At 36.3% G+C, this 25266-nt stretch overlaps 1 protein-coding gene across 2 annotated transcripts in view; it reads right to left on the bottom strand.

Annotated features, from left to right (window-relative positions):
- The window catches only part of tp53i11b (tumor protein p53 inducible protein 11b), a 70550-nt gene that overhangs the window by 28568 nt on the left and 16716 nt on the right, over positions 1-25266 (bottom strand). The window lies entirely within an intron of this gene.

The following is a 25266-nucleotide window of genomic DNA, read 5'->3' as shown; positions in this document are numbered from 1 at the left end:
TCTTCGGACAGCAAGATGTAGAAGTATATAAAAAGCTAAGTAGTATTCATTTCAGTACTAATGAAAATGTCATTACACCATCAGATTTAAAAAAAATAATAAAAAATTTGGAATTAAATTATAGATGAATGCATTAATAAAAGGAATAAATCAACCACTGCAACACACTGCAATCATTTTTGGTCACTCTGTCCAAGACTGATGAAACGAACCTAACAAAACCAACAGATGAAATTACAGGCTACTAATTTAAAGATATAACATGTAATTTAAATTCTGTTAATAATAAAGCTATACATTTAGAAATTATGATTGAAAGCTGTCTGCATAAGAGCTATCCGTTTGAACTACACTCTTTAAAACTGTAAACACACAGTATGTACAATATAAAGTAAATAACTAAAATATATGATTAATATATCAAAATAAGTGGCAATTGTTTTGAAAATTAATAAGAAATGTTTCTTGAGCACCAAAACAGCATATTAGAATGATTTCTGAAGGATCATGTGACACTGAAGACTTTTTAAAAAGAGCTGCACGATACTGGATAACATGAGAATCAAAATTTTTTTGTTTAAAATAGAGATCACAATTCTCCAATGATTCTGAACAGACAACTAAACGAAATAACATGTAATTTACTAGAGGTTCTGACAAAATATAAATTACAGCAGCATATTTAAAAATGTTTAATTAATTTGAATGATTTTTTTTTTTTTAATGGTTTTGAAAGAATGATTCAATGACTCCCTAATATGCTTGTTTCATTAAGACGGGCGTACACGGTGTGATTTTTGCTGTCGTACAAGCTCGCAGGCGACTTTTTTCAATCACGTGGAAATTGTTGATGCTCGTATGGTTGCGGCTTGTTTCGTGTGTGATGAATAGCACTTCCCGACCTCCCGATCATTTTTAAATATGTCGAAAAAGTTCAGAAGCTATCGGTTTGAATTTGTGACATGTGCGGTTGAACGAGACGATTTGTCTATCTATCTGAAGTTGACAAATCAGGAGCTAAGGAAAACAACAGAAGAAGAAAGATGACAGTGCCACGGCGAATTTGGACCATTGTAAAGGAGGATTAACTTACTGAACTCGGTTGTGTCTAGAAGGGATACAGCAATGGCCAAAAGTGAGCCAAAATTTCACAATAAAATAACAGTAAATTAATTTGCTACTTACCAGATTGTGTTTTATTAACGACTACACCTACCCCCAACCCTAAACCTACCTTTACAATACTGCAAATACAGTTATTAAATGAAATAAATAAATATTAAAGGACGCAATATTGATGTGCGCATGTCCAGTGGCCTTAACTGTAGTAAAGACTACCACTGAACTCTGGCAGGAACAGCGAGCGCTGTATGAGGTGTCAAACAGTGTGTACCATGATAGGGTCGTCCGAAATTATATTTTACAGCGGATCGCCCAAGAGCTACAGTTATCAGATGAGATGTTACCTATAGCTACAGCTATTGCTAGTTATAGTGTGTAACTAGGCTTTTTAATTCTCTCTCTCTCTCTCTCTCTCTCTCTCTCAAACACACACACACACACACACACACACACACACACACACACACTCTCACACAGAACTCTGTGCGATTGCTTCGGAAATCGGCAGGACGTAAAATCGTGTATCACTGCGTCCGTACTATTTTCAGATAAACTCACTCGTGATGTGTGCATGTACGCCCGCCTTTACTGGATGAATCAGTGTTTTTGAACAAATCTTTTTAATGAATAATTCAATGACAAACACATTTTTAACAGTCACTTGTCGCCACCTGGTGGCATAACAATATAATGATACAACCGTTATTTGAAGTTAGTTTCAAAAGGTGATTTGCTCTATTTTGATCAGTGTTGCCAAGTCTGTAGTTTTCTCGCAGAATTGGGCTACTTTAACACTGTTGTCACGGGTTGTTTTTCATGTCCACGGGTGGAAGCAACCCCAAATAACATGATATTTAGCCCCTGATGCGAATTTTACCAGGGTGGGTTTTGTTGTGAAAACCTAGCAATCCTGATTTTGATCACTATCATAGACATCAGTGTTTATATCCAAACTATAAACTTTTAAAGTGATAATACTGTGATAATTTGAATATTTGTAACAGAAATAACTATAGTGTGTGGTTCAAAAACTGCTTTCTCTGGCTCAGCGGCAGCACAAACACAGATTTGAATGTTCCAGTATGATTTTGTCAAAGGTTTAATAGACACAGGTGAATCATTGCCAATAATAAATAAGATCGTGTGGATGTTTGAATCGAGATTAATCGTGCAGCTCTAACCCTTGATGAGCAAAAGAGACTCAAAAAAAAAAAGTCTTACCAATCCCAAACTTTTGAGCGGTAGTGTCATATATAATACATATATACTCTGCAAAAAAAGAAACGTCCTCTCACTTTCTACTAATTTCATAGTCATCTGATGAACAGAAATGGAATAATGAGTCCCTGATCAAAGGGGAGGAACAATATCAAAAGTAGTATCTGGTGGAACGTATCTTTTTGCTGAAGTTATAATTATTATATTGATTTTTTATTTAATTTATATTTTATATTTGTAGGCTACGCATTTTTTTAATGCAAACAAAAATAGTGGTATCGGCATTTTAAAAAAAAACATCAGCTGATTGTTACACAGGAAAACTTCAAGTGAGGGAAGATGAAAAGACTGATGCTAAATCCCGGTAGGAATAGTAGCTTTGTGTTGCCTATTTATAAGTATATAAATGTATAATCTGCTAGGGCTGTAAATCTGAATTAATGAGCACAGATTCTCTTTTATAAATGTGCTCTGTTGCCATCAGCAATGACACTAGCGAGCAGTTCACAGTTTGATCATGTCCTACTGATTACTAACTAATGATCACACAGCAAGACCTTCAACGCTGGGCTGCTCATAACTGATCATAGCATTACATACAGACGAAGGGCAACGGAATGTTCTGAAATGTGAAACATGGTCATTTGTCAACTGGTGGTGATACTTTGTGACTGAAGACTTGAGTAGACACCAAATCCACAACAATAGTCACACTAATGCTGCCAACTGGTGATGGGAATGAATCATTACTTCCTTTACGGAGCGACTCAACCTGTGTGTGAATTTACCATCACGGATAATAGGCAGGCAATGGGCCATGCTTCAATCAATGTGCTGCAAATCACATAAACGAGCCAGGCGATGCCATTCAAAAGCGTGGTTCAAATGCGTTTCTTGACATGAGGTTGCTGGAGTGATGCTGATGCAGTTGCCTAGCAACCCCACAGATTGCGCATTTGGCACCCTCCCTCATTATTGAAAGTATATATTCTGTGACGAGGCTCTGTTCATCTTGACAACTCACCCCATTGTTACCCTTCTGGCGGTCAAATCACGCCTTTGACGCAAGTTGAAGATCTCGCGGCCATGTGCAAGTTTTATCGTCTGGATTTGTCAGGTTAAAGGCTCCATGGGATGAGGAATTTTTAAAGTGCGGCTACCGTATATAGAATTCTGAAGCTAATGACAGATGGAAAGATGAAGAAAAGGCTTCATTGTTCATTTCAAAAATCCACAAAAATCTACAAAAAGCATCCAGACACATTTTGAGAAGTCTTCAGCCTTAGATGGTGAGTATATAAAGGAGAAATTAAATATTAAAAGGGTTGATTATGATTTCACTTTTTTAACTTTAGTTAGTGTGTAATGTTGCTGTTTGAGCATAAACAACATCTGCAAAGTTACAACGCTCAAAGTTCAATGCAAAGGGAGATATTTTCTTTCACGGAAATCACTTTTTAAGGACTACAACAAACGGTTGGTAGGGACTCAAACTTCCTGAGTCTCTCCATCAGTGTCGACTCCGGTTTGAACAATGTAAGGCTGAACACAATCGTCATTTTGGCTGCGTGAGATTCTCCAGCTTTGTTGTCGTGGAGCAACCGAAGCGCAAGCTGTTAAAGCTCCGCCCTCTTTTGGAAAGGGGGCCGGAAGCAGCAGCTCATTTGCATTTCAAGGGACACACACAAAATAGGGGCAAATTTGACAAGCTATAATAAATGATCTGTGGTGTATTTTGAGCTGAAACTTCACAGACACATTCTGGGGACACCAGAGACTTCATACATCTTGAGAAAGAGGTATTATAGGTCCACTTTAATCGATTTTCTAAACAGCAACAGATTGCAACTGCATGAAAAATAGACAAGTATGTGCTTATGTGTGTGAATGAAAGAAATTAGCTGCAGGACAAAAGCCCGCCAAAGCATTTCTCCCCAGCATAAGTATGTTGGGGATATTAAACATTTATACAATATGCCAATGGGAATGATCATGATAGCATGTGAACTGAATGGAATTTTATAACTGACAATTTCATCAATAATCTTGGAGAACTCATGTTATAAATAAATTATTTTACTTTATTACTGTATAATATTAGAACTGCCAGTCAAGGCGAATGAATGAAACAAGTAAGCAATCATCACTAGCATTAATTAGCCCTCTGATACTACACATAATTGCTTGTGTAAGTTTGAGTCAAATAATCTTCCACAGCCCTTGCATCTTATAAATATATAAAACAATAAAACGAGTGCCATTTCCTGTACAGTCATACACGTATACATCTCTGGACATACAAATGATTGCAATTATCAATTAATTGTTTTTTTTTTTTCATGTCATGTCATTCAATTCATACACACACCTTTAAGTAATTTTCTTAATGGTCTTGTAAACAATTATTACGCATGATGACAATGACAAGACATATACTTGAAATAATTTGTTGCCAGAGTTAAAAGAATAAAACAACAATAAATGAATACACAAATTAATTAATTAATTAATTAATTAATTAATTAATTAATTAATAAATATTTATTGCTGATATTAATGTGTATCTCAAATGTCTCTTGAGTCCACTTCTAATTGGATTTCACTGATGAGAAGATCTCTACATTTCGTTACACTACTTGAAGGGGTACTTCACCACTGGCAAGATGGGCTTTCAGTAAAACTTGTCTGCCTATACAGTAGAAAGGTGGGAAAATTTGAAATCAATGCTAAATGACTATGGAAAACTATGAGAAAAAAGACTGTCTTCCCTTTTGCCAAATAGGTAGGAAAACTTCAACACCCATAATGCACTGGGCATGTTGCCGTCCAAGGCCACTCCCACCAGTCTACTAAGGATTGAAAAGAAATTAAGGTTTTTGAGGAAAATATTCCAGGATTTTTCTCCATATAGTGGACTTCAACTGTTACCAACGGGTTGAAGGTCCTAATTGCAGTTTCAGTGCAGCTTCAAAGAGCTCTACATGATCCCAGACGAGGAATAAGGGTCCTCCTCACTCACTTTCTTCCAAGCAAGATCCTTTTTATTCCTGTTTCTATAAAAGTACAAAGATGTATTGTACAGTGACGATGATTTTGTCCTCCATTGTTGTTTCGGATTTCTGCATCTGCTCGCTACGTCGTAATCACGTCACTACTAGAGCAAGCTCCTGATTGGTTAACGCGGCGCGAATATTCGCCAAAGTTCAGATTTTTCAACTCGGGTGATTTGCCCGAAACGCTCAATTCGCGCCGCCTCATTTGTGCGGATCGCATCACAGGATGTCTATTTGTGTCTTTGCATTGACGTAACAAAATGAGAGTTTTACTCCCGCCTACGTCACGCATGACCTTTTCAAAGTGATTACGTAATGCGTGGCGCAGCACAGAGCACTGCAAGATGAGTATTTGTGGTCAAAAAGTATATAAATTTTTATTTTTTTAGAAAATGGCCGATAGTTTCACTAGATAAGATCCTTTTTCCTCGGCCGGGATCGTGTAGAGCCCTTTAAAAAAAACACTGAAACTTTTTTGCATTGAAACTGCATTGAAACTGCAATTTGGACCTTCAACCCGTTGGTAACTGTTGAAGTCCATTATATGGAGAAAAATCCTGGAATGTTTTCCTCAAAAACCTTAATTTCTTTTCGACTAAAGACATAAACATCTTGGATGACATGATCATTTTCATTTACAAGAAGCAAAGTGATTACATCAGTCTCAAAGCATGCTGTCCCGTAGAATCTGTGGCTTATTAACTTTGCATTAAATTATAATCCATCTTCAGAGTAGTCATCAGAACTCTTGATAAGTACACACCTCAAATAAAGACTGTGCAGAGGCTGAATGGTGTTCATCACCCACGACAACATCTTAATTAAAAAGTCCTTTATCAAAGTGCAGTCTAAATGCATTTCATACACAATAAAATTGAAATGTACGCATTTTAACAAACAGCTACAATGTGATGTACTGTTGCTAGTCCATTAGTCCTCAACACTGGGACAAAGCATGCTGCTTTTATTTCCTGAAAGCATCTGTCATAAACATAGACGTGCATCTGATTTGGGTGTTCAGTCTTGCAAATGCATCTCTCTCATTGCTCATTGAGCTTATGTTCTCCATTAACATTACAGCTGAAATTATTTTAAATTAAGATTACAAACCCACGGTTGACGCAGTACAACACTTTCGGGAACAAAAAATACATTTTGCCCATTGACGACCATTCAAAAATTAGAAGTGATTTTTGGCAAATTACATTTCTTATATTTATAATATAGAAGATTTTTTTTATTAGCACCTAATTTTATTAGTGGATCTTAAAAGAATGAAATTTTTGTTTTGTCTGCTGCCTCACAATTAAACAAAATGGTATTTCGGTACATATTCATCTTTCGCTTGATAACGATCACCAAACAGCAAAGTACAGTCTGATTTAGATGATCGTTTGCTACTTTATCTGTTGCTGGTTTGAGTGGCATTTGAGTAAACATTCGTTTAGTGAAGTTCAAAAGAGACTAGCTTATGGTAAAGACAGATTTGCGTAATGAAAATAAATGCCTTGAATGAATTCAGTCGTGTTCGACAATCACTAAACTTTTGCCATAAAAACACTCACTTATGTGATACATTTTGAGAAATTCTTTATTTTATAGTTTAGAAAACTGAAGAGGGGCAATAGTCTGGAGCCACAAATATTTTTCCATACTTTTTCATACACCTGGTCCTAAAAGCAAAACCAGTTGAGTTAGATGTGTCAGAGTCCATTGCTCCTATAGTAATTGCTGCCATCATGTCGTTCTCTTGACTATGGCAGGATGCGTTGTGAGAAAAGGGCAAATAAGCTGCAGGCTAAAAGGAACAAGCCTCTAATTGACAGCTTGTGACAACATGACAAAAACAAAGCAAGGAATCTCCTCCTGATGCTAACCAGCTGCTGGACAAGCACAAGCTGCCGCAGAAGTTATTAAACCCGATGCCACACAAATGTCAAACTGATAGCTGCTTTTCAGTTTATTCAGTTCAGTTCATCCCCGCACATGACATGAATTGGTAAAATGTATTAAGTCCTGAGAACTAATTGTTAATTCGTGGCCACGACATACTTTTTTTCCCCTCGCATGTCATGTGTGGGGCTCGGTATATTTCAACTGGAAAAAACCTATATTATCATATAGGTCTAAAGAATTGAAGTCTATCGGGTAAGAGACAATGCATATTGACTCTCTTCCACTTTAATAAAGTGAAGCTGGCAATGTCCCAATATGGCGGTGACATCTTGAAACTCGAGTCTGCGCAGTAGTGGAGACGCGGTATCAGGGCCCTGCCCACACTCCTGCAGAATTGGTTAATACAGTTTACTGCAGAACAACTCATTGGGCCCTATCATACACCCGGCGCAATGCGATGCCAGGCGCAACGCAAGTGTTTTTTGCTAGTTTCAGCATGACGCAGTTATCACTTGCACCACGTAGTTTAAAAAGCAAATGCACTCGCGTCCATTTGTTCGCATTTGCTGGTCTGAAAACGAGGTGTTCAGGCGCATTGTTGGCGTGTTGCTATTTTGAGGCAATTGAAAACGACTGCGCCACTGACCAACAAAAACCTGGTCTAAAGTTAATTCCACAGTTTTTTTTTTTTTTTTTGTTATTTAAAGGGCGTGTTAGTAATATGCACCTATAGGTGGGTGCACAACGCACGTACACTCTGCTTATTACACACATAGGGACACGCAGCAGCACACAAACGTGTCAAATATTAAAAATAAAAGGATTACAAATGTAAAAAGATTATTATTGTGAACATTAAGATTAAAATGCCTACATGTCATAATGGATAGTCATTGCATGTATCAGAATTGCCTATTTGCAGTAATTTATTTGATTAATCGTGGCAATACACACATGTATTTAAACTGACTCGTTGGTGCACGTCTTCTAAAGGGAATGTGAGATGTCACTCTGATTGGTTTATTGTACGTTACGCCCAAAACACACCCATGACTCATTAAGAGACTAGGTACAACCCTTTTGGACCATGCAACTGGTGCGGCGACCATTTTTTTCCCGTCGTTATACTAGCAAAAGTGGATTCGGACACGCCGTAAGTGCACCTGCGCCATGAGCTTCAGACCATGCACTTAGATCGTCATTATATCGGTGTGAAATAAATAGTTATGGAAATATAGAAATTAAAGTTAAAGCTCCAATCTCCTTCCAAAATCATGAAAAAAGTCTGTTGGTGCATCAGTGACTACTTCCCTCAGAAGCTGTCAATCATGACGTCACACCCCCATTTTTATAGCATCAAATAACTAACTAAAACCAAACTTATTTAAAAAAAAGAAACAAACACTTGAACTTACATCAATGTGATAAAAACTACCTAAAATGACAGAAACCATCTTTGAAAAAAATGTTTTTGAAGTGTAATTTGATAGTTTAGTTTGTCTCACGTCCCATTCGATTACATGGAGAGGGCAGGGTTTATGACCTATACTGCATCCAGCCACCGGGGGCCTGTACCATGAAGCCGGATTCACTGGCTAGCCAGGTAAGTTTCAGATTAGTTTGTGCCAATCCTGGGTTTTAGGTACCATGAAAGTGACTTGGCTTTTAGCGGTGTTCATCACCATAGTAACTTACGCTCCACAGCTAACCTGCTCCGGGGCAGGTTATGTTCTGGGCAAGAGATCTCAAACCGAAATTGGACCAATCAGATGTGAGCAAAGTGATACTGACACATCCAACGCAATAAAGTCATGCCCCCGGTTTCACTTCCTCCAAATTAAAGGTCACTATATAGTAAAAAATATTTAAAGATGAAATTGTCTGGCTTTAATGATAATTAGAATTATTTTATGATTTATATAATTATTATATGATCTATATTATTATTAATCCATTGCACACAAGCAATTTTAGTTTAACAGTTATTATTAAGCATTTAGTTTAAATGAATATTAATATATACAGATCATATGTAATATAAATAAGCTGTAGAATAAATAGATAACTCTTTAAAAATGACTACATGTGACCTTACATGTTTGAGTCTCTATTGCTATATATTATCAAGCAACTATATAAACTAACTTCACAAGTTTCACTTGCACTGATAGAGCAAGATCATTTCTTTTATTTTTCCCATGGACAAGTATTTTCTTTAGTGTAAATGCGTTTGAATTCTTCATTTTCTTCAATCTCTCGAATTTGTCAACTCGAAACTAATCCTATAACCCTGAGTTTGTTCAACTACCATCATGGTACAGGGCCCTGGGGGCGATCGAAACATTGTTGTACGGCACACTTGGGTAAAACAAGAGCTTATTGATGCAGTTCAGTCAGTTATATATTATTCCAACAGTTACTCCTGATCGGAGGCTTATGGAAATATTTAGTTTATGTAGAGTAACGCTTCAAGTTTAATGGTGCAACGCAAGCTGTTTCGAACTCCCAAAATTAACTTTGTTTAGGCCTGATTTTGATTTGAAAATCACACCAGTTCCTTCTTCGATTTCGCTTGAAGAATATTGGGGACTTTAGTAACTGCACTGAAGAGCTCTTTGTATGGCTACTGCTACACAAACTGAATTTCTCTCAGTAAAGCAAGAGATTTCTTACACATTCACACTCAACGTCTGTTAAAGATGGACTGCTGAATGAAATGCAAATAAACATTTTGGTTAAAACTATACAAGTGGATTAAAATAACTAATGAGGTTCTCAGTTTGCAATGCTGTAGAAAATTTACAGTCGTGGACATTTAACAACTAATGGTATTCAAAGTATATATTAATTTGACATACAAAGGCATGTTTTACTTCATGTTTACACTGCAGACGATCTAGTTTTGTGGTGTCTCGGCTAGCCATACATAAACTTGCACAGCAGTAAAATGTTGCAGCTAGTGCAGCTGCTGAAGAGACCTACTTAAAACAGACTCCATCATCTTTACATCACACCTGTTAAATCTCTCCTCTCCAACTCTCTCTAGACATCCATCTGGGATGTACAAGTACTCTCTGTGCATCAGACACTTATGGTTTGTTTGTTATGGTTAGATTAACATGTTTGTATACATATTTATACTTTGTATATTATGATTATACTGATCACTGATTCATTAGTGAGGTTTCTTTTCTCAAGATTATATCTGCTGCAACTCAACCACCTATTTTCAAGACTACAGACTTGTGGATTTAAATATCTGCTGCACTCATTTTTAAAGGTCAGATTTGTTAGGTAATCTCTGCCAAGAACAACAACCTAAATGTTAGTAGATAGACAGAATAAGGGGAAGGAGAAAATGCTTAATCAATATAATCTAACAGTTTATTGAACCTTTAGACAATTTTTACGTATTTTTGTTGAGTATCATATTTGATACATCAGGCATTCATGGCTCTAAGAGGGGAAAAAACACTTTAGTTTTTCAAAAAAAAAAAAAAAAAAAAAAAAAAAAAAACTGAGCAAAAATATGCAATTTGGTGCAGTTGCTAATCATTGGTGTAGTCCTAATAAAAAAGGGTGTTTACTATATAGAATTTGTTATACTTTGTATAACAAAATATTTGCAATTTACCTTGTATAACTGCAATTAAAACCCTATATAATTATAATTAAAGGGCTCATGATGTAGATTTTTATTATTTTAATGTTCCCTGAGATTCAATTATAATATTAATAACGTTTTTTGCACAAAAAGACAAATATATATGCGGGAAAACCCATCATAATCACTGACGCTGATACAATATACAGATGCATATTCAGTTTCTGACATGGCACTTGAGTCTGCCGACAACAGGACAAATGGAAGAGTCATTGTACTGTAGGAGGAGCCGCCCATAAAAACGGATCATTTCAGAAGGAGTGTCAGAATGAAGGTTGAAAATAATAGTTTTATTTGCTTTTGACGCAACACTTACATCCAGTGTGGGCAAATGTCAGCCATTAAATAACTGAATGCCAGTGGCGGCGCCTACAGAGTGATGATCTATAACTATTCATCGATGTCTTGCTCTGGAGGTCATATGCAAATGTATTTGCCCATGTGACGTCACAGATCCCACAATATTAAAACGAGCCACTTTTAGAACCTGATTAAATAAATGCTTTGTTTATAATGAGGAGGACGTTTTAAGATATGAAACTTGCAGGATGTTTTAATGGTACAAAGACCTCTTTTATGTCAAAAAAAAAAATCAAGGCAAATTTGATTTCTCATGTCATGACCCCTTTAAAACTAGGGATGTGCAACAGCGATCGAGTACTCGACCGTGACAGCGACGATCGATCATGTAAACGATGATCGAAATTTCTTTTCTTCTCCTGATTGGTTATAGCAGCACTTTGGGCGACGCCCTGAGCTCTGATTGTTTAGCTTGCCACAGCATGCGTCAAAAGACGTGAGAGAGAATGTCTGGCTTCACTTTGACAAGACAGATTAAAATTCAGTTCAATGCAAGCTGTGCAGCGCCAAGCTTTTATCTTGTGCTGAAAATATCCTTTAAATTATATTAATAATTAATTTAGCAATAATCAGTGATTTTCATGCTGTAAAATAACATTTTAGTTAATCAGAAAGTGCAAATTGAATCCAAAATTTTGCTGAAATATTAGAATAAATAAAAAAATTACAATAGTGACACTAATGTAGCCTAATAGAATGTGAATTTGTTGTGCTTTCATTTCGTTGGCTTTCGTTTTAAACCGCAATCGGAGATATACTTTTGGTCAAGCTCACGATTGCATTCACAAACTTTTTGCAGATGAAAGTTGTAATAGCTACATCTGATTAATCTAATATAGGATGCGTTGGAATATCAACATGTATTAATATGCTGAATGCGCTGCATATCAGTGTTTAGTTTCATGCTCAAATACAATGCCCGATATCTGAGTTATTTGAGACGGTCATATTGCTTTTAGGCTAGATGTTTCTTTAAAAAAAAATACTGATGTTATAATAATGCAGCAGTGCTTTTTTCGTCATATTTGTTCAATGGCATATGCTTTTCGTATAATTCGTATGGCTTTGAAAATGCGCAGGCGATTTATGGAATGGAATCACTTAATAATGTAGATGAAAATAAAGCACAAATTTGCCATAAACATAGCATTATAATGAGAACTTTATAGAAATCTATAGTAAATTCTTTCCTTGCCCATGTTTTAGTGTGCTGTCATGAAAGCGCATCACGGCGGGAGCTCTCTCTCTCTCTCTCTCTCTCTCTCTCTCTCTCTCACACTCGCGCTATAGCACGTAACTTAAAGTTCACTGGCATTTGCATCCTTTTATGCAGATACAAGTTGTAATGTTACGTCTATGTTATGTATCTAAGTAATCTGATTAATATCATAGGATGTGTCATAGAACGGGCTTCAGTTTATTGGCATAAAGTCACTCTTCACCTCAGGCAGCTCTTCCTTTTAGATGCTTCTTAATAACATTGCTGCCTCATAATCTCTAACAGTGTTCTAATTACATGTTCATGTTTTCATGTCATATTTTTATTTTTAACAATAATTTTCATAACAGTCTTCAGATATTTTTATTATCGCCATGCCCCGCCCCCCGCACACGCCCCGCCCCCTGAGTACTTGATTACTCGTTTTTGTTGATGATCGATGATTGAAATGAAAAACTGCCAAAAATGCCCATCCCTATTTAAAACTCCTCTTATATAAAGGCATATAATTTAAGGGCATAGTAATTTCCCCCATATTTAGCAGACTGCAGTAATAACATGCCATTATTAGGGGAGTGGAACATATTAACACAAGGCTACAGTATATACTTGATTAAAGATATTAGTAACGTCTCTTGATTACTACTACAGAACTTCCAGTTTCAGCAATCACAGCTTTCATAATTAAGGAAGCATTCATTTTATAATTGGCATTGACACTCTGTCTCATACGTTTATGAACATTTCACAGTAAAATGCACTAATATGGGTGGCACACATAGTACTACACATTCGCAATTGCATGAATTACGTAATAATCACAGCACTGATTTTACAGTCATAGTACAGGCCTTGAAAAAGACATCAGCAGTTATAAACTGTAGGGCATTTCCTACATTTGCTGCATCAGGACAGATGTGATGAGTTTTTCTATCTGTTTGAGCTTGAGGAGCTTTCCTGCACTTGTCTATTTACACTTTTTCATGGTCTGTCACAAGAGCTTACTGTGAGTGACGGGCCAAAAAAGTGGAACGTTCTTGTTGATGCACCCAGCTGAGACATTGGCTCCCTCGGCAGAGCTCAGCAGTAAACATTACCTTTATTTACACAGAAACACAACTGAGAGACTAAGTGGCAACTGCGTTGTGTTGGTACACCTGTAAGACAAAACATTTTACATGCAGAAAGTAAACAAATCAAAAAAAAAAAAAAGATGTCAAATTCAGATCAGTAATGCAACTGCATCAGTTCCTTATTTGTAATTAAAAAAAATGTGTCCAGCTTCTGGTCTTTTACGTTGAAAATTGTTCTGTTTTCTACAGTCCTGGATTGGTTACATTCTTGTAGGCTCTGTTTATATTCACTTTGGCAATCCGATCACAAAACTGAATGACATTTACAGCGGATATTAACATGCATCTCAAAAACGTCTCCTGAGCCCACTTGTGATTGGATTTCACTGAGGGGAAGATTTCTGATTGTGAAACCTAATACATCAGCAAATGACTGCTAGAGATATGCAAACAAACAAATAAATACACAAACAAATAAAGCCACAAGCAGCATTCATCAGGGTCCAAGCACCAATGGATGATTAGAGATTCAACTGAAATGTATCTTATGATGTGTTTTTATAGCAAAGATTGAATCTTCACTGAAAGTTAGGCTTTGATCAAAATTTATGTGGTGTATGGGTGGATTCATATTCAACATTTAAATTTAGATGAAACGCATGGACAGGACAATTTCAAATAATGTAAAGATTTGCAGCTCAAAACTTTATCTGAAGCATTTATATCAACGCCCTTCTCATTTTATAATTTATTTCTACTGTTTATGTATTTGCTTTCCAATCTTATGCTTAGAGTTTAACACACAAGCGTTTTATTATTCATACCACAACAAAAAATAAGTGTCTTTATAGAAATTGTATAATATATATTATTGTGAAAAGACATAAAATTGTCTCTTCATTTTATATCGACAGCAATGTTTTTAATTTGCTACTGTTGGGGCTTAAAGCAAGAATTCAGAAGAAACAAGAATTTTGATTCGGTCACAAACGGTCGCAGAATTATTAGCTTATTATAGCGCCACCTTGAGGCCAATTTTCACAAAATTTGGTACATATATTCATTTTCACATAATGTACAAACATATCCATTTTTGTAACGGTAGGCCATTCAGATTTGATGTTATTAGCCACTGAAATTTGATTGGCTGCTGGCGGCCATGTTTTTTTAGTCATACTAGAACATATGTTAGGACGTTAGGATATGTTATTTCTGTGCACATACACACTCAAACACGCAAACCTATAGACTAAACACATAAATGAACGGCAAGAATGCATTAAAGGTATTCTGGTTTTTTCAGTAGGAAAAGTGTAATTTAAGCGGCCCATAAAGTAATAATTAACAATTTTTACAACGGAAGTCATTCAATCAAGACCAACTTTAGCTCGATAATAATTTTCCTATTGTCACTGTGAAGCTGCTTTGAAACAATATGTACTGTGAAAAGCTCTATATAAATGAAGATGACTTGACTTGACGTTCACCAAAAAAGATGCATACCAATTTACTAATTTTCAACTTTATGGATCATTTGGTTAAAGTGTTATAATTGTTTTTTTAGTTGTAGCGCCCCCTGTTGTTGGAATTGTACCACATTTGGTGTGAGTCCTCAGAATGTCCCGCTGTCTTTGTGTGTCAAGTTTCATTAAGCTTGGACAATGCGTTCAGCAGCTATAGGTTAAATCGTAAAAATTGGCATTGCTTCAACGATTAATTAACCTTTTTTCTTTTTTTGCAATGCTATGACAAACAAAGTTCTTTTGATAATTTTTTGCCAGCACTCTCCCTAGCTGCTGTGCGCCTATTTTGGTGAAGATTGGACCAATGGCCTAGGAGGAGTTTGAAAAAGTAAGAAAATCCAAAATGGCAAGAAAATTTTTCGGAGCTATTTTGTAGGGCTTGACACATACTATTTTACTAGTATTTTGTCCAAATAAATGAAAAATTAAGCACTAAAAACCAAAAAATCTATTATTTTTTAATTTTAAATAAGGATTATCATAGGGTTTCATTTTAAAATGCACCACAAATACAGTATAAAAAAAATGTACATTAATTTTCAGATTTTTAAAGATGAACTTCCAATTTGACCAATTCAAAAGAACTGCAACTCAAAAGAATCCTCTTGTCATGAATTGGAGTCATTTAGTGTTCCATTCACCAGTCAAGAATCGCTAACAGAACTGGACATCATGAAAATCATTCATTTTCTGTGTTTATTGGTTCTCCTTAAATAAGAGAATACCAGTGAGCTTAACTGAACATGCAATGCTACTGTATCCGCTTCAGAAAAGAAATGAAGGAAATAGTATTTTATTTGGTATTATGTAAATGTAGCTGATTAAAATGTCTCAGCACAATCTGTGTTACATTTAGCACATGCCCTCAACTAGCAGTTGTGCACTGATTCATTTCTCACTCCCAGAGGAACTCATTGTAGCTCAGCTGCCTGCATCTTTGTAGAATGAAAAACAAAATCAATGCAGATCATATGCAAAGTCGATCCACATCACACTGAGCCAAACGCACAGGAGGTGGATGTGCTAACAAATCCAGCCGAGTCTCTTGCAGTCAGTCAACAGGTCTTGTATAAGATCATCCACTGACATTAGATGTTTCCCCTTTTGGCTGATAAATAATACAAAAGCTGTCATTTGGTTTAATCAACAGACCAGCGGTACATCCCTAGAGACATGACATTAGGCCTGATGCTACCAGAAAGTTGTACATCCATCCACAATCTTCATCGAGACGCCAGAAAGTGACGCCCTGTCAGCACTAGCTGTAAAAAAAAGTCCATTATTATGGGGGGGGGCTCTCACAATCTCTGTAAACAATGACATCAGACAGGACACTGCCACAATATCTCAGTGACATTTAAAATATTGTAAGATAACTGATGGATCACAGTCTGACCAAACAATTCATTCAATTTCAAGACACGAACAAGAGCAACAATAATCGATGCAAAAGGAAATACGCATAAACACAAGGTACTGTACATTTAACACACTGAAACAAACAAAGCTGCTCTTAATTGGACTTTTATGTAATAAACAGACACCACTGTGATTCATAATACTGCAGGCAGGAAACAACCTTCCAGCATTACTCAAGAGGGTCATCAAGACGTCTTTCTTACTTTGACCAATGTGAAGGGCCACAGTTCACACAAATATAGCCGTTCAGTCATGACGTCAATTTGTAGACCAACCCGGGAGGCTAATTCACTATGGGTTCCTTTGGGAATGTATTGTAGGTTTTAAGAATGGCTTATTTGGGGGGTTGTGAATAAAATAAGGTCTGTGGTCTACTTGAATCAATTAACTCCATGTTCCATGTACCTCAAATGTAAATTTTGAAACTGCTGTGTGCCTACACTTAAAGAGATTGTTCACCCAAAAATGGAATACAAGATACTTTAAAAAAAAATGTTTTTTTAAGGCTGGTTATTGACACAAATTTCTTGATTTGATTCGATTTTAATTCACAAGCTTGCAATTTGATTCAATATCAAATTTTGAATGTATATCAGATATAGTACATGTCAAATTTTCTTGAGTAAAAAAAGATCTAATGCTAACTAATGCTGTAAACTATTCATGGAGTCAGTTGGTACTACATTACCATAATATTAAAGGTTAAAGAGGATTTTCGGTAAAGAGGAGGAAATGATCAGTTCAAGTGCCCTTCGTGTTGATCTGAGGTGTTACAGCGGTCTGTCACGCCACATTAAACAGCGCCAAGACGGTATTTATTTTTTGAATTTCATAATGGACATAATTTTAAACTTTGTTTCATATCAAAAGTAACAAAGCACAAAGATTATTGCGATTTATTGGATGGGAGGTGCACTACAATGTTCCGTTCATTCATCAACTGAAAACAGGGGTGTGTAATTATCCCTTGAAATTATATATATCCCTTGAAATTGCTATTTGTGGTTCATTTTTTGTTTTTATTGCTGAAGCAAGAGTGTAGAACCAAAGTCCCTTTCAAGGAAAGTCTGTTCACTCGGCGGCCATATTTACAGTGCCTCTGGACAGATATTTTGTGCAACCAAGTCCTATCGATTTCAATGGGGAAATCCTGAAATCTCAAAAACTACTTGGCGAACTCCCAATTAAATAACTTATTTTAAACCAGCAACAAAATCTGACATAAACTATCTCATAAACGTTGTTTCTTACACTCAAATAGCATTAAAAAAAAGCTTATTTTTCAGGCTAGACCAGCATGTGCAGACCTAAGCGCGAGTCTCAGGTTTTTGTGGGAACTGGAGCTTCTAACAGCAGCTGCAGTGACGCAATGACTTTATCAATCAGCGATTGGCACTTTTACTTAGAAGGTAGGACGGATTCCGCCATATTGCACGTTGAAATTTCTCCCATTCATAACTAATAGTAGTGAACAGTCTTTCGAGTTCAACCAAAGACTATATCTATAGTCTTTGGTTGAACTCGCTTTCCTGCATCCTGTTCTTCTGCAGTCCAGAATGGCTGCACAGCTTAAAGATTTGAGCTGCATCATCTACTGTACAGGCATGAATTTGCATTTCCTTCAGCTTAAACATTATTTTCACTTTGGGTGTAAAAGGGACTTTATATTTACCAATATAACTTTTTTTGTTATTAACAATCAAACAAGCAAGCTCAGAACAGATGAGGAAATGTGACGCAAAAGTAACGTAACGCATTACTATCCATAAAAAGTAGTTACTAAGTAACAAAATAAGTAACTTTTTTCAGGAGTAATGCAATATTGTAATGCATTACTTTTATAAGTAACTTTCCCCCACACTGCTAATGATATACTTATGAGGCAAGCCATGTAATAATCGTGATAACTTGCATCCAGCCGGTTGTTGTTGCAAAATAAGCTCATTAAGGGTGATATACAAGACTGATCACTGTGTCTGGGTTTATTGTGCTGTTCTGAGCTTGCTTGTTTGATTGCGATAACAATCAGCTGAATGTATATTATCACTTATTTAGCACACAAATTGTAGAGAATACACCTAAATATTTAACAACAATTGCCTTGTTTCTTCGATAAACAAAAAAGGCAAAAGATTGCTTTAAAATTGCTTTAATTTTTTTTTTTTTTAGCATCTACCATCCACCTTGGTTGGCAGGCTATAAAGTTAATTTCAGACCCTGAGCCGTTACATAAGCACATAAACTCACATCTTTGCTGTAGCTACAGAATCAATTTATGTTGTAGAGCAAAATGTGAAATTTTTTTTGAAGTAATGTTAACCAGAGACCTTATTTTACTCATAAATCAAAAACCACTATTCTAGAAATTCCTATGGGAACCCATAATACTCTTCAGGGTTTTAGGACTACAAATGAACAACTCTATAGGCATTGAGATTGAGAGATTAAAGGATCACACGTACTGACGTTACATATACGAGACTAGTTTGTTCTCTTTGAGTGGGTGTGTGAAGAGCCGCCAGTGAAGCTCAAGTCGTTTGCGCTCCAAACACGCAGAGACAGATGGCCTTGAAATCAAAACATTTGCAAAGGAGATGATTCAGCTTTGTTTGGAAATGGTTAGAGTGCCATAATAATAATACTCTGTCTTAAGCCATTTCACCCTTCACCAAGTGGAGGATGGCAGGACGAACGCACACACAGAAAGCCTCCCTCCCGAGACGTTCGGAAGAGGTTGGCCCCATGAGTGGCAGCAGCTTGCTGACAGCTCATTAAGCCTCTGTTCGTGCTAATGTGATGAAAGTGTGAAGAAAAAGCCACTCAAACATCTTGTCCATCCCAGCACACGCCTGATCTTTCGACCAACGTATTTCTTCTGCTGAAGTAAACAACAAATGACACCGGATCTCCTCACAGCACATAAGCAGACATTCACAGTGCACTAGTCTAGCAGGATGTTGAAGACCATTGGCTGCACATTCTGGCATTGCCAACAGCCTTTGAGCCATTTAAAGGGATCATGAATTGAGAAATCAACTTTTCCTTGAGCTTTTGATATATCATTCTTTAAGAATATCCTGTAAGTTCCAGAACTGAAAACTTCCTTGTTAGTCCAATAAAAGCTTTTATTGACACCGGGCCCAATGAACGACTGATCCTGGAATGTGCCTATCATAGATAGGTGAAACTCCGCCTTCGCAGAAGAAATCAACGGCTACTTCATCATTGCAACGTTAGCCCCGCCCACTGGCGTGTTAGTGAGATTACGAGGAGAGAAGAGCAATACAAGACTAAAAATAACATTATTGATCAAAGAACGCTCCCTTTACAATCACTGGAGCTGTCAATCAAACAGCATTTATCAGTGACTGAGTGACACTCGCGCCAAAACTCCCGTTTTATTCAATGAATCTCTTTAGTTGAATCACGTTTGCACTGTTAGTGACGATGAAAGCATTCGTTAGTGTGAAGAAATTGAGTTGCAATGACGAGATCACTGCACTCTGTCATCGGCCACAATGTTCATCACTGCAACCTTTCATGCCACAATCTAAATATAATGCCACAGATCTAAATGTAACACTTTTCACGATTGGTTAACCTTAAAAGCTGTAATAGAAAAACATGCTAAAAGTTTTCGAGAGAGTAATACTTAGCTATTTCATATGCATAGATGTTAGCCAATCACATCAGTGGGCGTTTACACTGAAGTCTCACAGCAGACACGCCACTTAAAACAGAGCGTTCAAATAAGAGGGTTAAAATCAGGGCAGCAAAAATGCCTTTTATTTCTAAATTATGATAAAATATTATAAAAGCATACTAATGTTATAAGTGCACCCCAGGAAACATTATCAAACAATAAAACAAGGCAGTTTATGATCCCTTTAAAGTACCTCAGATCACTCCACTTACTCATTCCTTGCCATTGAGTGAATCACACTTTCATCTGAAGTGACTTCAGCACTCCAACCACAGGAGCAATTGTGGGTCAAGTGTCTTGCTCAAGGGCACAACAGTGATATAGCAGGAACTTTCCAGTCTCTTACCAATTCCGTGTTGCATGTCCTCTGGCACAACTCACTGTGACTGTATTCCTCTATTAGAGCTGAGCAGCAGGCTTGATCGGGGGGAGAGATCATTAGAAAGTTGTAAAATGATGTAAAAACAAAGGCATCCATTTCCGAAAAAATACAATTTCAAAAGCTCATTCCAATAGTCCTTAAGTTTATGGCAGATTCTGTACATAAACTGCTGTTCAATTAAATTTCATTAAAAACGTATTGCAGTTTTCACACATACGCTGTGGCTTGACACCATATCTATATTACGGCATTGATTAAATATTTTATATACTTCATAAAAATATATATTTTATATTTAGAAGTAAGGTGCATATAAACCATGATGCATATACTGTATGACAGGATCGTCCACCACTCAAAACTGAATTAGGAAGTCTCTTAAACCCTAAAATGTGCTGCCACAATTTTGTGGCTAATCTTATCAAGACAACTTTTCAATGTTGGCTTAATAAATGTTGTTTGAAAGTCTTGGGGAAAAAGTTTTAAAAGCCTTAGACCACACTGAAAACTTTTTACAAACACAGCAGACCTCTGCACGGATTTGCCACAGGTGAATACAAGGTAAAGACGACTTATACTCTAAAATTGACATTCCATTATCTTTAATGATATCCCTTTCATGTCAGGATTACTATCAAGCAATGTATAATAGGTGCCAATCAAAGGCCCTTTTCTGATGCTCTTTGTGAACAATACAGTTAGGGCTGTACGATTTTGACAAAAATCATAACTGTCGATTATTCCCTTAAAATAGTAATTGCAATTATTAATTACGATTATCACAATTACATTGAATGATGTTTTGAATCGCTTTATACCATTGTTTAAAGCAAGTGCATGCCATATTTTTATGTAAAAATAAAAAAAACAAGCTGAAAACATTCTTCCTTCTTTTTTATTGTTTTTATTTTCTTATTCTTTTTTTTTGCATTTTGCCTCAAAATGTCAACTATACATTGGTTTGGTTTCTTCTCCTAGAGGCTCCACCAGGGTGGTTCCCCGAGAACTAATGTGCCCCTAGGGCCATTTTCCAGGTTGCATTCGCACCGCCAGTAGGAACTCTGAAGTGAGGTAAACGGCGCTTGTTTTTTTAACTTTTATTTTGAAGGTGATGAGAACATTCTCCATCTTCATCAGTTTGTATGATCTGTTTAACAGTCATGTCTAATATGTTATTAGGTAGAACGTTATACAAAGAAAGTAGACAGTATATGAAAAAGTATTACCTTTTGCCGTGTGGTTGATGCCTAATGTCGCTAGCTAAGCAGAAATACATAATTATGTTTTGCTTGGTCCGCTCAAAGTCATGCTGGATTTTCTTCTTAGCATAAGGTTGAGAGGTCCATCTATCACTGTTTTCCATGTTTGTCCCTTTTTTTTTTTTTGCATTCGACGAATCAGCGTACACTTACGTCACTGATAGTTACTTTTGAGCTGGGTTAGACCTTTTACACTCTGAAGTAGTTGTGATTCGAAAACACAAGCTCACCTCTGCTGAAATCTGTCTTTTATGGCTTGTGAAATTAATGAAGCAAGAAGACTAGATGGCTTAAAATAGCAACAGACTCACAAAGTACAGCAGTTAAGTGTCTGAAACCTTTGATTTCTCCATTGAGTATTTAGGCTACTCTTTGGCTATCTCAAACCTAAAAAAAATTAATAAAACTGTGCAAATCTTGCAAGAAAAGCATGCAAGACAAAATGTTCCTCTTGAGTGGGCAGGTTTTTAAGGTCCTCAACTGAACCATCGATAATTGTGCAATTTCCATCAGCATGAGTCTCCACCAATGACATTTGGTCTCCTGTAGCAACAGTTTCAGGCTATTTGGACTCAGGTTCTAATCCTGGAATATTGACAGACACACCATTATCTGTTTAGCCCCCACAGAGTGGCACAAACACGACAGCGTTTATTTGTAGGTACCTTTGCAGTTCCATCAATGTTCCCAGTGACAAAACGTCAAAGAATTGAAAATGCGCAAGATACAAGGTTTATTGTTTTCTTTCACAGAGCACTGCATTGTATACACAACGAAAAAGCCTGAATTTCCAGTTTCCCATGTTGCGGGGGCTTAACTTTTGCAATCACATTGCCAAACTGAGAAGCACTCTTGACATATGACATTGCATTATACTCCAGCACTGAAAGCGCTGACTGCAAGCGTATCATCAACAGACATCTTGATATATTTTGACCTGTCCTCACTGCTAAATCCTGCTTGCTTTTTTTAAAGTGAAGCAACTTTTTAGCAGTGTTACACGGCCCTACAGCTTGATCTGTCATGCTTTTGAATTGGTGTGGTGGGTGGAGCTCCACAGAGAAGTTTAGAGATGCTTGAAGACAAGCGTCAGAAGCAACTGATCAAAAACCCTTCACCATTCTGCCAGCACCAATAGCCAGTTTAGAAAGATGATCATTACTGAGGTTTAGGTTAGAGCTGGGTTAAGGTGTCAACAAATATCATTTCCTAATTAATTCAGACAGTCAACATGAAATCAAAATGAACGCCATTAACTTCCTTACTGCAAGTTTCTGCTTCCTGATCTGTTAATGTTTCATGGATAATGGATGTTAAACAATAGCCAAAGAGCTATTTAGACTGACTGTTTTAGCAAACTGGCATTCAGTCTGGCTCCTTTCTGGTGTATAAAGCCTACTTTTTACAATCCAAACAATTCCCTACATTTTCACTTCTTTTCTCTATCCCGTTTCAGTCAGAAATGTCATTACAGAAGTAAAATGGGTTGTAAACAGCAATTCATTTCAACCTTCCGTGGCTTTATGACATTTTGGCTAAGCAAAGCTGAATGTGTTCTGTATTTTATTTGATAGATTTTTACTGTACAGCATACTTCCACATGCACGATTTCTGTCTACCAAGCACATAATTGTATACTAATGTTCTAATAGCATACAGTACAAAAGTGCAATAGATTCAACTATAAATGATTCAAATGGCAAAATGGTTTTGTCGTAATCACACAATCTACAACCTGCTGCTGATTTTTAAAAGCCAATTCGAATGGTGATGAACGATGGGTTAAAAATAACCCAAGTTGGGTTAAATATGGACAAACCCAAGCGGTTAGGGTTAAATGTTTGCCCAACCTGCTGGGTAGTTTTATTAAACTCGACTATTGTTTAAAAATTACTATACTGCTCGCTTAAAACACACCCTAAATAGGTTGGAAATGAACATTTGTTAATAAGTTTCATAATGATTAAATTATAAACATTTATTAAATTGCTTATTAATAAATGTTCACCTTTTGATTATTACTGTTGCCTCTAGTAATTATGTGTCTGATTTTTAATTTCCAACCTATTTTGGGTACATTTTAAGCCAGCCATATAGTAATTATTAAACAATAGTTGAGTTAAATAAAACTGCCTAGCAGGTTGGGTCAAACATTTAACCCAACCGCTGGGTTTGTCCATATTTAACCCAACTTGGGTTGTTTTTAACCCAAATTTCTTTTAGAGTGTGGACTTCTATCAAATTTAGCACAAGCATACTATGATAGTATGCAATTTCAAAGAGTTTGGGTGAAATATGGACAAACCCAACCATTGGTTTAAGTTTTTAAATTAAATTTTAAAGCCAACAGTTGGGTTTGTCCATATTTGACCCAAACATGGGTTGAAACAACCCAGCATTTTTTTAGAGTGTAGAAATGAGTATTGACACCATAGAACACAATGTCCAGTGTTTCTATTTGATAAATATACATGTTTTGTTTTGTTTTCCACCAGTCATCCATGATTACCAGAAAAGGTCTTAAATGGATGCACACTTTGTAAATCAGTATACCATCTGGCCATCTTTGGTATACTACTTTTAATGACTCTTGACTTTCTATTTCTGATCTTGCATAATATTTAGGATTGGGACACAGTGTGACTCAAGTACACTGAAACTATTCTAAAGTTTGAAAACAATATTTCCCTTGACAATATTATCATTTCAGCCTTGTCCTAAGTACTACACTATTGTTCTTTTGTTGTTCAATATAAGCAACCAAAGAATAACACTTCAGTCTCTATTGCTCTCTCATTCCCCTTCTTCCTCACTCACACTTTATCTCACACACACACATAATGTCACTTGGCAAGAGGTGAAAACAAGTGTTTTTCACAGTTGTCTGAAGAATCGCCACCAAGGATTTGTTTGGTGTATACACATAATAATAATAATAATAATAAAAAAAACTAAACAGGAAATCCTGTATGTGTTGAAGATCCATCAAAATGACTATTAAACCAGAGGTTTGTGCATATTATCTGGTGATATATATCCTCAAAACAATATACTGTATACTATTATTTATTCATTTATATTGTATATACTATAATATGCTATTATAGTCAAAGACAGTACACTCTAAAAAATGCTGGGTTAAAAACAACCCAAGTTGGGTTGAAAATGGACAAACCCAGCGGTTGGGTTAAATGTTTGCCCAACCTGCTGGGCAGTTTTATTTAACCCAACTATTGTTTAAAAATGACTATATGACTGGCTTAAAATTAACCCAAAATAGGGTGAAAATTAAAAATCAGACACATAATTACTAGAGGCAACAATAATAATTAAAATGTGAACATTTATTAATAAGCAATTGAATAAATGTTTATT

This window comes from Ctenopharyngodon idella, chromosome 18, assembly GCF_019924925.1.
Source record: "Ctenopharyngodon idella isolate HZGC_01 chromosome 18, HZGC01, whole genome shotgun sequence".
In the NCBI taxonomy this organism is placed as follows: domain Eukaryota; kingdom Metazoa; phylum Chordata; class Actinopteri; order Cypriniformes; family Xenocyprididae; genus Ctenopharyngodon; species Ctenopharyngodon idella.
The sequence above is the reverse complement of the archived record's forward strand: the minus strand, read 5'-3'. Positions and strand labels throughout refer to the sequence as shown.